The sequence below is a fragment of the Saccopteryx leptura genome, chromosome 3, assembly GCF_036850995.1.
Source record: "Saccopteryx leptura isolate mSacLep1 chromosome 3, mSacLep1_pri_phased_curated, whole genome shotgun sequence".
Taxonomy (NCBI): Eukaryota; Metazoa; Chordata; class Mammalia; order Chiroptera; family Emballonuridae; genus Saccopteryx; species Saccopteryx leptura.
This window is the reverse complement of record NC_089505.1, coordinates 185,960,209-185,976,141: the sequence shown is the minus strand read 5'-3', so window position 1 is coordinate 185,976,141 and position 15,933 is coordinate 185,960,209. Positions and strand designations below refer to the sequence as shown.

The 15,933-nt window shown below is 39.1% G+C and overlaps 1 protein-coding gene and 1 pseudogene across 1 annotated transcript in view; one reads left to right on the top strand and one right to left on the bottom strand.

Annotated features, from left to right (window-relative positions):
• LOC136398384 (uncharacterized) overlaps positions 1–15,933 on the top strand; it is a 212,904-nt gene that overhangs the window by 89,167 nt on the left and 107,804 nt on the right. The gene's annotated exons all lie outside the window — the stretch shown is intronic.
• Positions 4,408–15,933, bottom strand: part of LOC136397322 (presenilin-associated rhomboid-like protein, mitochondrial pseudogene) — a 45,948-nt pseudogene continuing 34,422 nt past the window's right edge.

The window sequence follows — 15,933 nt, the reverse complement described above, 5'->3', positions numbered from 1 at the left end:
ATATCATTAATTTTCTCTAACTAGATATATATTGAATAGCTATTTGATACATAACATATTGAATGGATGATTAGTTGTATAAAAATGTGGAACATTTTATCTCCTAATTTTTATCTTCATAAAATAATGAACCCAGTGATAACTTTTCATATGTTAAAGGAAATAAAGTGAGCCACAGTCTAATAATCATTATGGCCTTGTTGGTACTGCTCTTTGTATTCTTCAACAGTAGCAGCCGTAATGCAAGTGGAGGCTGAACGTTTATGATCACAGTGCCAGCAAGATTGGTTTCTGGGGAGAAACCTCTTCCTGGCTTGTTGACAGTCACCTTCTCACTGTATTTCTGCTTGATGAGGAGAGGCAGAGAGAGAGAGAGAGAGAGAGAGAGAGAGAGAAACAGAGAGACAGAGAGATCTTCAATATCTCTTCTTATTAGGGCACTGATCAAGTGGGCCTTACTCTCTTGACTTCATCTAAACCCAAATTATCTCTCAAAGGCCCCATGTCTAACCATATTCCCATTAGATATTAGGACTTAAACCTATGTTTTTTATGCAAAATAAAATTCAGTCTATAGAACTCGTCCTTTAAAAATACTAGATTTTCATAAAACATTTCTATATAGAATCTTAGCTCATGAAAAATTAATTTACCCTGAGTCCTGAAGAATGGACTTGTTTCACAAATGTTTCAGCTGAAGTGCTTCTAGTGGCTGAGTGCTTCGTTTATTTTAGGATAGAGCTTTGAGTGGGAAAGATGCCTGAGGCTGAGGAAGAGCACTGCTCAGAGATAGATGGCTGGCCTGCCAAAGACATGAGAAGTTGTACTCCTTTTTGCCTATTGGAAACACAAAGTGCTTCTAAATATTTCTGGAAGACAATTTTGACATGCACTTTTAGGAGAGAAAAAGTAAAATAAAATTGGTTATTTTATTGCTAATATTAATAAACTTGTCTTTAATCACTTGAAATCTGAAAATCTGATTTGTGCCATGATAATTCTGTGTCATCAATCAATTTGGAAAGGATTAAGTCTTTTCAAACATGTGCTCAATATGTACCACTTCTACTCACTTTAAGGGTTTAATATGTTGGAATATAGAAAGGTACAATGGAACATGGTTTGAGAAGGGACAGAAAATAAATTTATATTTATTTGACTGAAAATTTCCAGCAAATCCAATGATTTGGCCTTACCTTCTTTGCTAAGTGTAAATTTGTTTTACCTCATTCCCAAAGAAAACAAGGTGAAATGGGTCTGTGATGAGTGTGGTGTGAATGTGTGAGACTGAGAGAGAGAGAATTGCTTAAAGATTATTAAAATGAAAGATATATGAGAAAATAATATTAATGAGAACATTTTAATGCTGTGTCCTATCTACTGAGTCTATTGAAATATGATTTCTATGTAGACTGCACAAACCCAAAGAAAGCTCCAAGTATGCTCAGTCCTCTAAACCCATGGCGTTGGGTGGGTGTGATGCTTACGAAAACACATTCAGAGAGAACTGTTAGATGGCAGGAAGCTCCCCATTTTCAGTATGTCTGCATAACACCAATTAATATTAACAAGAATTATATTTGAACATGGAGAGACACAGCCTTTTTAACTTTCACCTCCTATATTTTTCTCTAATAAGTTGTTACTGACCACAATGCTCATTAGTGGCACAATAAAAAGGAGTTACTGGTAAATAATAACAATTCTTTGTAGTTATACAGTGCCTTTGATCAGAGCAGCTCAAAGGTTTCATACCTCATTAATCTCTGAAATACTTCAGTGAAGTATGAAGGTATTAAGGATTAGGACCCTCACTCTGTAAACAGTGTAACTAGGGCATTTGAAATAAACCATCCTAATGATTTGGTAACAAAACCAGGGATTTGATCTATAATCAAAGATAATTATAGCAAAGATTAAATAGCTCTCAACAGAAACCAGTAGCTTTTGAGAAATTGCTGTGAAAGTTTATATAACATATTCCTGGAAAAAACATTGCTTTAAAAGATATGCTATTCATTTAGTTTTAATTTAAATTATTTCTTCTATTTGGTAATGGAGAACTTTCCACAGCTTCTCATTTTTAGATACCTTAATATTGGGCAACTTTCTGGAGATTTTTCTGTTTTATATTTCTTTATATGAATAAATAATATACATTTTCTATGAAACAAATTCAAATCATTATTAGTAGGGAAAGAATGTAAATAATTATAAATCTATAGCCATACCTATATATTTTTTGTTTTTTGGGGTTTTTTTTCTGTATTTTTCTGAAGCTGGAAACAGGAAGAGACAGTCAGACAGACTCCCACATGCGCCGGACCGGGATCCACCCGGCACACCCACCAGGGTGTGATGCTCTGCCCACCAGGGGGCGATGCTCTGCCCCTCCAGGGGCATCGCTCTGTTGCGACAAGAGCCACTCTAGCGCCTGGGGCAGAGGCCAAGGAGCCATCCCCAGCGCCCAGGCCATCTTTGCTCCAATGGAGCCTTGCTGCGGGAGGGGAAGAGAGAGACAGAGAGGAAGGAGAGGGGGAGGGGTGGAGAAGCAGATGGGCGCTTTTCCTGTGTGCCCTGGCTGGGAATCGAACCTGGGACTTCTGCATGCCAGGCCGACGCTCTACCACTGAACCAACCAGCCAGGGCCTATATGGTTAATCAATTAAATATCAATCTTTCCCATCCATTGATTCTGAAAAATATTCTATTAAAAAATACTATACTGTACTGTAATTTTCATGTGAATAGGGGTTAAAAGCATTTACCCTGCAATATTATTACTCTTCTTTAATAGCCAACTTTTCAGTTTCAATTAAAAATTACACTTAGAAGATGGCAAATTGCATTTTTTTCAAAACTTGTTTCAAAAGAAAACCCATTGTCTGGTTTATTGGAAGAATAAGAATTTATTTTCTACACGATTATTTTTCATTGCTCCTTTACTCTATCATGGTTACTAAGATTTTCAAAGGCTTGTGCCCTGGGACCCCTGTAGAGTGGCAGAGTCTATAAAGGTACCTTCTTTGTGAGCGCGTGCACACACACACACACACACACACACAGAAATTTGTAATATTTTATGTCTTTATCCCCATTCCCTGTTTCTTAGTACTTCATAGTTTTTTTACATAGTAGAACTTTAAGACTTTTTCTTTACTGATTTCCTTGTTATTTGGCTGAAAGTTTACCTTCATTATACTATCTGCTTTGTTTTTATGACACAACAAAGCTCCCTTTTTATTATCTCTGCTGTTTTTTCAGATGAAGCCTAATGCTACTGCTTGTTTAAATATGGCCTGTTAGCTTTCTCAGGATACCTGAGGTACTAATTATAATGCATATTCCTGGGTACCAATACAGACTGTCTCATAATCTCTGTGATTGGAGCCCAAGATGCATAAACTTAACACAAAACCTCTAGAAGATTGTTATACACATTAAACTTAAGACCCTTTCCTATCTTGTAATTACAGATAATATTTCAATGGCATTCATTATGTGCCAGACATTATTCTAAGTACTTATGTATGATAAGTCATTTAATTTGCATAGAAAACTTGGGGATATAATAATTTAAAAAAGTATCTTGCTAAGAACATGAACTATTGCTCTCCATATACTTTGTAATGTACTAATCATAAGTGAGATGACAAGGCCTGTTTAGAATTAATTAAAGGAAGTTGCAAAAATAAGAACTCCTGATTAGCCTTAACTCAGATTTAATTACTTTTAAAAATTATCATTGGAATGATGAAATTATTTCATTGAGATCTTGTTGCACGGCAGAGTAGATTTATTTGAATTATCTTTAGGTCTCAGTTATAGATAATAGTATATTCTCAAAAATTTTGGAATTTATAGTCATTTACTCATCTTTAGTTTGTATTTATTTACTTATTTATTCTGACAGAGAGAGAAAGAGAGGGAAAGATAGGGACAGACAGGCAGGAAGGGAAAGAGATGAGAAGCATCAATTCTTCATTGTGGCACCTCAGTTGTTCATTGATTGCTTTCTCATATGCCTTGACCAAGGGGCTACAGCATATCTAGTGACCCCTCGCTCAAGCCAGTGACCATGGGGTCAGAGCCAATGACCTTGCGCTCAAACTGGCAACCATAGGGTTTCAAACCTGGGTCCTCTGCATCCCAGTTCAATGCACTATCCATTGCGCCATCACCTGGTCAGGCATATTTTTTTTACAAACTAGAGATATAAACCTTTATGTCACAACTTTGTCATAGTTCACTTTTTAATAAGATATGCACTGATGACATAGTTTAAAACACTGGGAAAGCTAGATGCTGGGTGTCTTCCAGGCAGGACCAAAGATGTTGTCACTTCAAGGTTGATATGTTCAGGCAGCATGGATCAGATGCACCAGTATATTCCAAGCCCAGTTTTAGTTAAAGCCACCTCCTTTTGGGGGGACTATTAGTCCTCATTTCATGCCAAATTTTCACTCGAGTCTCCCTGTTCTTTCAAAGAGTTCATGACCATAATTCCAAAGACAGCTCCCCCAAGATGTGCTGCATGATCAAAATTTTTCCATTCCAGAATCATTCCTGCTGTATCCATGGCGATAATGGCTTTCAGGGCATTCCCTACCGTGAACATGAACATTGGAAGGAAGATAATGGCGAGCCTCCCTTCTGGGATCTTAGTGCAGACAGCTGCAAGGACTGTCATGATTACGCCTGATGCTCCAAATGATGGTCCATATCTTTCTGTGGCAACTTTACATACATAACTGAAAAAATTGAAAATAACACCTGCAGATAAGTATATTGCCATGAACTGTTCTTGACCCAGAATGTTCACTGTGCTGGAGGAAAAATTCCACCAAGCATACATATTTGCTGCCTTGTGGAACAAGGAGAAATGACTGAATGCTGAAAGCAATATGGGAGAACAAAGGACCTTTGAGGTTGGACTGGATGTGAAATAACTGATCATTGTCCATGGTAAAGAAAGTACTCTCTATAAATGAAATACGAAAACATTTGCAGCTATAATACCTGTCACAGTCTGCCGGCCATTATGTAGGTTATTATACCACTTGTTAATCTCCTTCCTGAAGTCTCCTTCCTTTTGTCGCCTTATGCTATACAACCAATCTGCTTTTATACCATCAAAATAATTCTGGACCCTGAATTTCAGTGATTCATATTGCCAAATAACAGCTGATCCCAATGTACAGCCTGTAAACCCAACAGTAAAAAAAAAAGATTTTATAAGAGTCCTTTTAGGATAAGGAGAAGGGTAAAAGACTCTTCTATAGGAAGAACCAAACCATTTCTCTCGTATGTTTCACCACTTGTTTCTGTGTCTTATTTTCAAGGCTCAACCTTCTTGGGTGCCTTTCTGAAGCCACATTTTTGCTGGATGGAAAAGTTAAACCTGTCTTTGCAGTTGCAGCCACCAGTCCCCCAGCACAGCCCTTGCCTGGCTGCAACCCCACCTATATGTGCCCAGCCTTGAAATGCAATTTTTTTGTTAGGTTTTATTTTTAAGTCCTTAAAATTTGCTCACTAGTAAGTTATCTGGAAACAAACAAACAAACAAACAAATAAACAAGAAAACACCCAGAAAAATTTCCTGAGGTTTTAATCAAGATGAAAGCATAGGTAAGCATGGTACTCGTATCCTTCTACAACCGTATCAAAATTACAACTATAATACAACTATCATTCAGAACCACCTGAAATCTAGCTGAAGTTTTACAACTAAAGATATAAAGAAGGAGCCATATTGAAACTAGTAGGAGGGTTGCACATGCAGAATGGGCTGGAACCACATCCATGTATGGCAGGTAAAAACTGGGAAGGATGTCTCAACTTTGGAAGTTCTCCCTGAGGAGCAATGGGTCCCAGACACACATCAGAAACCCAACCTAGAATTCCAGTGCCAGGAAAAGAAGTCCCCATAACTTCTGGCTGTAAAAACCAGTGAATATTGTAGCTGAGTGAGATGAAGTGCTGCTGGAGTCCTCAGAGTTCCTCTTAAAGGGCCTGTGCATGAACTTAAAATCATGGTTTTGAGCAGCAGCTCGAAAGGCATCATGGACATAAGCAGAAAAACTGAATTGTCTGGCATTAAAGGAGGGACAGCTTTCTCCACATAGAAGTGCTTGCAAAAGCCACTATTCCTTTGTTGAGCCCACCCTTCCACAGAGCCTGTAGACGGGTGCCATATCTGATCTCCATCAACCTAATTAACACAGTTTGCCTCACCCTGGTGAGTCCCTGCCCCCCCCCCCCCCCAAGCTACTTCCAGCATCTTTTCCATACAAATGGCCCATCTTGGCTCATGCTGGACTTTCCTAAAATCTTTCAAACAAGCAATATCTGGCTTCACTGTGCCCTCTACCTCTTGCTATATGACCTCAGGCTCAACACTAGCAGCAGCCAACCTTAGTTTGAAGCTTGGCTTCTGGTTTTCTTCAAGCTCTGCACAGCTAACAGCCATCTTTAGATGCTCTGTAGCGTATGTCTGGTGGTGCCAGGCATGGCACAGGTGGCAGCTGATCTTGACCTGCAACTTCAGAGCAGTGTCAGAGCTAGCACACCTTGTTGACAGCTTCAGACCATGTCAAAGAACTATCCAATCACCTCCACAAGTAACACACTTGAGGGGAATACTCAGTGGGCACCAGAGCCTTGCCAAAGTAATTCCTGCTCTGTAGGATAGAGCCCTGAACAGCTGATCCTCCTGGTGGTCACAGCAAATACTTATAGATGATCAGCCTGGGTATAAATACCAATCATTGAGGTACCAACAGCAATTAAGGCTCAACTACAATAGGAGGGTACACATTGCCCACACTAGAGACACACCTGGATTGCCCACCTGGGGTGAATGAGGAAGCTGTGCCACTGGACTCTATAGAACATCTAATACAGATGGCCATTCAACCAAGACTAGGAAATGTGGCAGCTCTACCTAATACATAGAAATAAACACAAGGAGGCAGCCAAAATGAGGAGACAAAAAAGTGTCCTAATGAAAGAACAGAACAAAACTCCAGAAAAATAACTAAACAAAACACTGATTATAAAGATGCTCAATGAACTTAGGGGTAGAGAAATTTAGAGAGAACTTCAACAAAGACATAGAAAAAATAAAAAGGACCATTCAGTAATGAAAAATAATTAACTGAAATAAAGAATACATTATAAGGAATGTACTGTGAGGGAGACAAAGCAGACAATAAGAGATTTAGAAGATCAGAAAGCAGAGATCCAAGATGGTGACAGAGTAGGTGGACACATGTTGCACTTGCTTCCTTCTAGGACCAGACTGGAGTTATAACTAAATTTAAGAACAACCATCCTGAAAAAACAATTTAGGACTAAGTGAAGAGGAGTCTATAACCAAGGATTCACAGAAGAAGCCTCATTGAGACGGATGGGAAGGGCAGAGATGTGAAAAGGCTGCTGCTCCCAGGAGTGAGTGGCAGCTGAGAGTCTAGAAGGACAGCTCAGCTGTGGGGAGGTTTACTCTGAGATGTGTGAGTCCTAAGCTACAGGTTGGTGCCCTAGCCAGAGCACTGGAGCCTAGAAGAGGTGCCCACATAACATTTGGCAGTGAAAAGAGGTAAGATTTCTGTCTGCAAGAAAGAGACAGGAATTCTCAGAGATACAGGCACCCTCTTAAAGGGCCAACACAGAAAATCTCATTTACAGCCACTTACCCTGAGCTTCATTGGAGAGAGGGCTGAGAGGATTGGAGTTGTGTAAGGAGAGTAAAATTGGAAGCCCAGGGAGAAAGACGCCATGGGGGATGGCACCACAACCCCTATGCTGAATCATACCTACAATACAGCAGTTTCCATCTATCTTGGGTAGAACAGTCCTCTCTATACAGCATCAGCCTGGGGAAAAGCAACTGCTCCACCCTCAGGAATCTCTCTTGCCCCCACCTATGGAGATTGGACCCTGCTGAGAAGTAAGCACCCTTGGCCAGGAATCAGGGGGCTGAAAAGATGCAGGGAGTGACAGTGACTCAATTGTCTGGCATTGAGGCCAGAGCTTTTACCCCCATAATCCTGAGAATATGACTGTTGCTTCCGCACCATGAAAGATTCAGTAGTAACTGTCCAGACTGCAGGGAAGACTAAATCTCTGGGTTTCAGAGGCTATATTCACCGTACTCCTAGTGGCCACACTCTATGGAGTTCTGTGGAAAAACTCAGGAGAGGTCACTGGGGATGTGGGATGGGAACCACATCCACCACCTTTTCTGATGTCTGATTAGCTCAAAGCAACCAGCAGACAGAGGTAGCAGAAGGCAGCTCTCAGGGAACCTTGAGAAGGGTCACAATCAGCCCCAGTGGATGACTCTCTCAATCTTCCTCCTTGAGACCAAGGGCTCCTCAGCTAAAAGAACTTCTGTAGAGGAGACAGTTGATCCCACCCAACTTGAACCTGCTGCTCACCTCTTGAGAGAAATTGAATTGGAGTATCCAGCAGTGGTTGAGGGATTAGGCTCTGGACTATGGGCCACTTTCTCCATACTGAGCTCCTGACCAAGAGATCTCCCAAGTATGGGGCCCTATTAAAATTATCTTGCTGACCTCAGTTGCCCTAACTCACCAAGCTTGTACTGTGTGGAGGAGTTGGTGGCATGAGGCCCATCTCAACCCATGCTACTATCTGTCTACAGAAGATTCTGTGGGAAGATCAGACAGTGAAGGAAAATTGTAAGGAACTTGGGCCCTCAAGCTCTAAGCAGGAGGAAGTCTATCATTATATACAGGTTAGCCTCTCACGCACACCCAGGCACAGAAAACAGACACAAATAGTGAACAGAGTGGTAGCTCCAGACGGGTAGCCCACAGTGGGTTACAAACAATGTTTGACATCAACCCATACCAGAACCCCACCTAAGAGGACCCAGAGCCAACACAACCAGTAGTAAGTTGCAGATCACACCAATGATAGACATGACTAGTAATACAAGCATCACACCCAAAGGAGGATTCCATCTGGCACCAGACCCTGTTGGGAATAACTACATTCCAGAGGACAAACACTGCACAGTGTCTAATACAAATGATCAAGGTTGATCCTTTGAGTCAGATAACCTTAAGGGTTAACTCCACCCACAAAAGGACCAATAGCATCCAAGAGTCACATAAAATAAGAAAGTAAATGTAACTCAAGAAACATTCCTAGAGCTAAGAACTCAGGTTGCCTGGAGGTTAGTACCACTGAACTCATCTTCCTCATTAGGACATCACAACAAATTCAGGAGTCAGAACAGAGCTACCCAATAAACAGACAAAATGGGCAGACAACGAAATATGTCCCAAGTGAAGCAACAAGAAAAATCCTCAGAAAAAAAACTAAATGTAATGGAAGCAACCAAACTACCAGACACAGAGTTTAAAATAATAGTTATAAGAATGCTCAAGGATCTTGAAGTAATAATGAATAATCACAATGAGAAGTTAAGCAAAGAGATAGTAAGCCCTAAAAAGGTCATTGAAACTACATAAAGGAACCAGTCAGAAATAGCAAATAAAATATCTGAAATGAAGACTGCACTAAAATGAATCAACAGCAGGCTGAATGGATCAGCAGTTTGGAGGACAAGATAAATGTAAGCACAGAAGCACAGTAGCAAAAAGAAAAGAAGCTCAGGAAGGGTGAGGAAACTCTTAAGAGACCTCTGCAACAACAGAAGAGAAACAACATCAGTATCATAGGGGTTCCTGAAGGAGAAGAGAACAAACAAGGGATAGAGAACTTGTTTGAAGACAGCATAGCTAAAAATTTTCCTGACATGATGAAGGAAAAAGTCACACAAGTTCAAGAAGCATAGAGAGTCCTATTAAAGATGAACCCAAAAAGGCCCACACCAAGATACATAATAATTAAAACGCTGAAGTTAGGTGACAAAGAAAGAACACTAAAAGCAGCAAGGGAGAAACAATCACCTATGAAGGAGCCCTCATAATGCTGACATCTGACTTTTCAACAGGAACATTTGAGGCCAGAAGGGATTGGCAAGAAATATTCAAAGTGATGCAAAACAAGAACCTACAACCAAGACTACTCTATCCAGCAAGGCTATCATTTAAATTTGAAAGAAAAATAGCTTCCCAGACCCCCCCCAAAAAAGGTACAAATTTATTACTATCAATACAGTATAGCAGGAAATGTTAAAGGGCCTGCTTTAAAAAGAGGAGAGAAAAAAAGAAATCAAGGGAAAGAGGATTGTAGGTTAAAAAAATGGTAATAAGTATATATCAATAAAAAACCTTTAAATAAATGAATTAAATGTTCCATTCAAAAGACAGGGTAGCTGCATGGATCAGAAAACAAGATTCGTATATATTCTTTCTACAAGGGACCCACTTTAGAACAAAAGATGCACATACACTGAAAGTGAAAGGTTGGAAAAAGTATTTTACACAAATGGAAATTAAAAAACAACAACAAAAAGAAGCTGTCTGTTTTTGTGGAGTGCAGGCTGCAGGCAGACTGCGGGAACACTGGCTATGACTCCGCACTCTGGCTGTTTTGGTTTACCTCCCCCTCTGCCCATCTATTTCACTGCTCCTCCCGGCAGAAGGAAACCCAGTCACTTTGGGTTTTTCTCTCTGTACCCCTCAGACAAAACCCAGAGAGCCAGAACTTCCCTCCTTCCTGTAGTCTGGCAGAGAAAACAAAACAAAACAAAACAAAACAAAACCCAGTCACTCTAGGTTTGTCTCCCCTCCAGAGCCAACTGCTAGTGCATTTCATCTTCTGCCCTCCTTTTCAACCAGGCCCATCTTTAGACCATTCAGTGCACAGATTTTTCAGGCATGCCTACAAGCCCAGCTGGGGTTCCTTCACTGCATTATAGTTGTTCAGTTTGTTGAAATATCAAGGGGGAGAGATTAGGAGTATCTCTCACACTGCCATTATTCTGATATCATCCCACATCATTGTCTAGTATGTCTACCAGAAAGAAGGCTTTTTAAAAAAAAAAATTTATTTATTTATTTATTTATTTATTTATAGAGACAGAGAGAGAGTCAGCGAGAGGGATAGATAGGGACAGACAGATAGGAATGGAGAGAGATGAGAAGCATCAATCATTAGTTTTTCGTTGAGACACCTTAGTTGTTCATTGATTGCATTCCCATATGTGCCTTGACCATGGGGCTACATCAGACTGAGTAACCCCTTGCTTGAGCCAGTGACCTTGGGTCCAAGCTGGTGAGATTGCTCAAACCAGATGAGCCCGTGCTCAAGCTGCCGACCTCGGGGTCTTGGAACCTGGGTCCTCTGCATCCCAGTCCAATGCTCTATCCACTGCGCCGCTGCCTGGTCAGGCAGAAAGGCTTTTAATGTCAGATATAATCATCTATTCTATATACCAATGTATTCCAGGTTCTTAGCACAATGTGTGTCACAAAGCAAAACAATGATGAATATTTGTGGAATGAGAGAATGAATGATGTATGATACTTAGTATGGTATAACTGCTCAATAAATCTGAACTAGCATTGATACTATAAAATCTTACTGTAATTAGTATGTGATAAACTTGAAAATATCTACTGAATAGAATTAGATTGTTTTATTTGATCTCACATATTTATTTTAGAGGCCCTTTTGGCAGAGTTATATTAAGAAATTTCTTAGACAAGCCAAGCAGAGTATATATAACATGATATCTATTGCTGACATGAGGCTGGCAAATTTTCTCCTATATGTCAATATGTTACAGTCTTTTAAATTTTCTATCTTTTTTTAAATGGATATATGTGGGCAGCCTAGGGAGTGGTTCATATGATGAGAAACCAACAGCAAAAAACTGACACCTGCTGATAATCATGTGATTGAACCTGGAATCTAATTCTCCAGCCTCCATTGATCCTTGGGATGAATGCAGCCTCACCTGACAGCTTGAGTACAGCCTCATGAGAGACCTTGAGCCTGGAAAACCTAGTGAAGTGACATCTGGACTTTAAATCCTCAGAAATTGTGTGAGATAGTAAATGTTGCTGTTTTAATCTGGTTAAGCCTTGGCATAATTTGTTATGGAGCAATAGCTAATGAATACAGATGTTGGTACCTGGAAGTGGAGTGTTGCTATTATAAAACATACAATGTGAGGTGTTGAGGATGTACCCAATGAGTTGTGTTATCCAGCTAAGGAGATTTCTAACCAGAGGACTATGGATGCTGCCTGGTTTCTTCTTGCTGCTTATTGTAAAATGTGAGGGGGGACAGATAAATTAAAGAAAGGATGGTGGACAGTGCTAAAATGAAGACATGGCTTCTGAGCAAAGATCAAATGCCGAGAAAATACTGTTCAAGTTTGAAGCCAAGAGTGTGACAGTCAAATCTTTTGTTTAAGGCTTCAGAGGTATCAAAGATAATGCTTCAGAACACTATCTACTTAGACAAAGGCATGCTAAAGTGATCAAGAGTTTGCCTCATAGTTCCTCTAAATCACAACAGCATTTCTAGGGGAATCAAGGTCATCACCTCTCATCTTGTCAGTAATACAGAAGATCTTATTTGGAAGAGATTTATAGGCTAATAAAGTGGACTAGCCATTTACCACTCCTATACCCTTCCCCCCCCTCCCAGCAATATCCATACTTTTGTCCCTGTCCATGAGTTTTCTTTTTCTTTTTTTGCTCTATTCTTTCCACCTCCCTCACCACCACCACCCCAGCCCTATAGTTGTCAACCTGCTCTCTCTATATGAGTCTATCTTTATTTTGTTTGTTCCTTTTGTTCACTAGATTCCACATATTTCTTTCTCTGACTGGCTTCTTTCACTTAGCATAATGATCTCTAGGTCTATTGATGCTGTCACAATAGGTAAGATTTCCTTCTTTTTTAATGCCCATGTAGTATTCCATTGTGTAAATGTACCACAGCATTTTTATCCATTCATCTACTGATGGGCACTTGGGCTGCTTTCAGTTCGTGGCTTTTGTAAATAATGCTACAATGAACATAAGGGTGCATATATTCTCTCAAATTAGTGTTTTTGTGATTCTTAGGATATATTTCCAGAAGTGGGATTGCTGGATCAAAAGGCAGTTTCATTTTCAATTTTTTGAGATAACACCATACTGCTTTCCATAGTGGCTGTACCAATCTGCATTCCCACAAACAGTGCAGGAGGATTCCCTTTTCTCTATATCCTCACCAGCACTTGTTTGTTGATTTATTGATGATAGCCATTCTAAAAGGTGTAAGGTGTATATCATTGTGGTTTTAATTTGCATTTCTCTGATGAATAGTGATGTTGAGCATCTTTTCATATATCTACTGGCCATTTGTATATATAGTATAGGTATAGGTTAATTTATGGGCTCTCTATTCTGTTCCACTGATTTATATGTCTGTTTTTATACTAGTACTATGGTGTTTTGGTTACCATGGCCTTGTAGTATAGTTTAATATGGGGAAGCATAATTCCTCTAACTTTGTTCTTCTTTCTCAAGATTGCTGTGGCTATTTGGGATCTTTTGTGGTTACAAATATTTTCGGAATGTTTGTTCTAGTTCTGTGTAATACACCATTGGTAGGTATCTTGATAGAATTTGCATTGAATCTATAGATTGCTTTGGGTAATATGACCACTTTAATGATGTTAATTCTCCCAATCCATGAACATGGTATATGCTTTCACTTTTTGTATCATTTTAGTTTCTTTCTTCAGTGTCTTATAATTTTTTGAGTACAGGTCTTTTACATTCTTGGTTAAATTTATTCCTAGGTATTTTATTCTTTTTGAAATAATTGTGAATGGTATCATTTTCTTGGTCATCCTTTCTGAATAGATCACTACTGGTGTATAAAAATGCAACTGATTTCTGGGTATTTACCTTTTATTTTGCTACTTTACTGAATTTATTCGATATGGTGTACAGAGATGTGTTGTAGAATTGGCCACCTGAAACTGGTATAATTATGTTAACCTGGGTCACCTAATAAAATTTAAAATAAATAAAATAAGAAAACTAATTAGTACATTAAAGAGTGGACTCCAATAAGATTCAAAGAAGATCTATACAGTTTTAAATGGAATGATATAAGAAGAAACATCACTTACTTAGACCAAAAGGGACAGAGAAAGAATAAAATAAAAAGAGGCTTTTGGGCTCCAAAGTCTACTGGCTGGAAGCAGGTTGAAAAAACTACTTAGCTGCAAATATTTGTTACTTTTTATGAAAAAGGAAGATTCAGAGTGTGGAGCCAGGACTCCAAAGGGGAGAGTCATTGAGAATTATTCTCAGATTTTGAGACCTAATCAAGGAACTGCCAATGTTTGCTTGCCTGAATTTTATTACTGTTATGGATCCATGATCCTGGCCTCCTGCTCTTCAAACCATTGTGTACCCACCCTGCATTGTGCCACAGTTGATCTGTGTGACCAATATCATACAACAGAAATGATGGTTTATTATTTTCAAGATTAGGTTATAAAGAACTACAGCTTCCAACCAAAGGTCTCTCTTTGTCTTTCTTTTTCTCATTCTCTTATCATTTCATCTTCACTAAATACACTGATATTTGCTGATATGATACCCTTTCAGAACATCTGGTGGAGTATTATTAATAGGGTTACAATACATTATAATTTGCATGGGATAGTCCTGGATAATGCCTATTGTCCTAGAATAATTAAATGCCCCCCTTTACTACCCAGATGTCCTGAATTGAATGATAAATTATATACTATATAATCACAATTATTATTAACATCTTTAGAATCTAGCATATCTAGCTTGTATGTCCATTTACATTTTGTTAAACTGTACCATTGTATGGTATGTATGTGTGTGTTTGTGTGAGTGTGTGGATTGATGGGTGGGTGGGTGGAAAAGAGAGAAAGAAGCAAAACAAGCTGTATTGGTATACACTAAATATTTCTCCTCATTTTTTAATGTTGTTTACTATTTTCTTTACCTTCCCGGCAAAAAGTAACTAAGCTGAGTGAGAAAAGTCAATTTCTATAATCGTGTGGCTGCTAATGATCATTCCTATGTTCTTATTTGTCTCCTAGAACCCTATGCTTTATGAGTCAGCACACTGGTTTTAGAAAAGCCAGCATTTTACAAAGATGTTTCAAGTGTGCTTTGAATCAAGTTTATTTTATTTCTGTTTTCTTTCATGCAGGATTTGAAATTTGGAGGGGAAGAACTCAATCAACAAATTCCTATGTCATGTCTAAAGACCTACAAAACATGTAAGAAGTACGTTCCTTAGTGGTAAATTTAATGCCTATTTAAAATTTTGCCTGTTTTGCAATGGATTAAACATGGGCCAATTATAGGTGACAGTTACTACCCAGTTTGATTCACCTGAAAGATCAGGTTTGTGGCAACTATGACCTCATTTTCTCCTGGGATTTATTTCTGCCCTCTTATCCTTATATAACAGTTTGGGGATGGGACATTATCATAATGGGAGTATAGCTGAGAGTCATGTCTTATTTATCTCTGAAAAAAATACCTAAATCCTTAGTCTAGTGTAGACACTTCCAAGATCTTGCTGTGGCAGTGGCTGTTCCTCCTGCCATAGTATTGGGTGTAGGTTCAGAGAGATTCTCAAGTTAACTTGTCTTACTTTGAACTTCAGGCTTGACCCTTTATGACTATGTGAGCTCAAACAAGATGTTCAACGTGCCTCAGCCTCAGGTTCTTGTCAGTTAAACAGGGACAAGAATACTTTGATGTATTATTTTAAGGGTTAAATGAGATAATATAATGTATTTAAAAGTTTGCCTTGAGCATGCTAAGCATTCAGTAAATACTAGTTATACTGTCCGTTGAGGTTTCTCAGCAGGGATCAGTTTTACCCCTTGGAGACATTAGTCAGTGTGTGGAGACATTTTGAGTGTCATGACTGGGACTAGGAAGGGTCTCTAAACGGCTTCTAGTGGGTAGGGGCTGGAGATCTTATTAAACA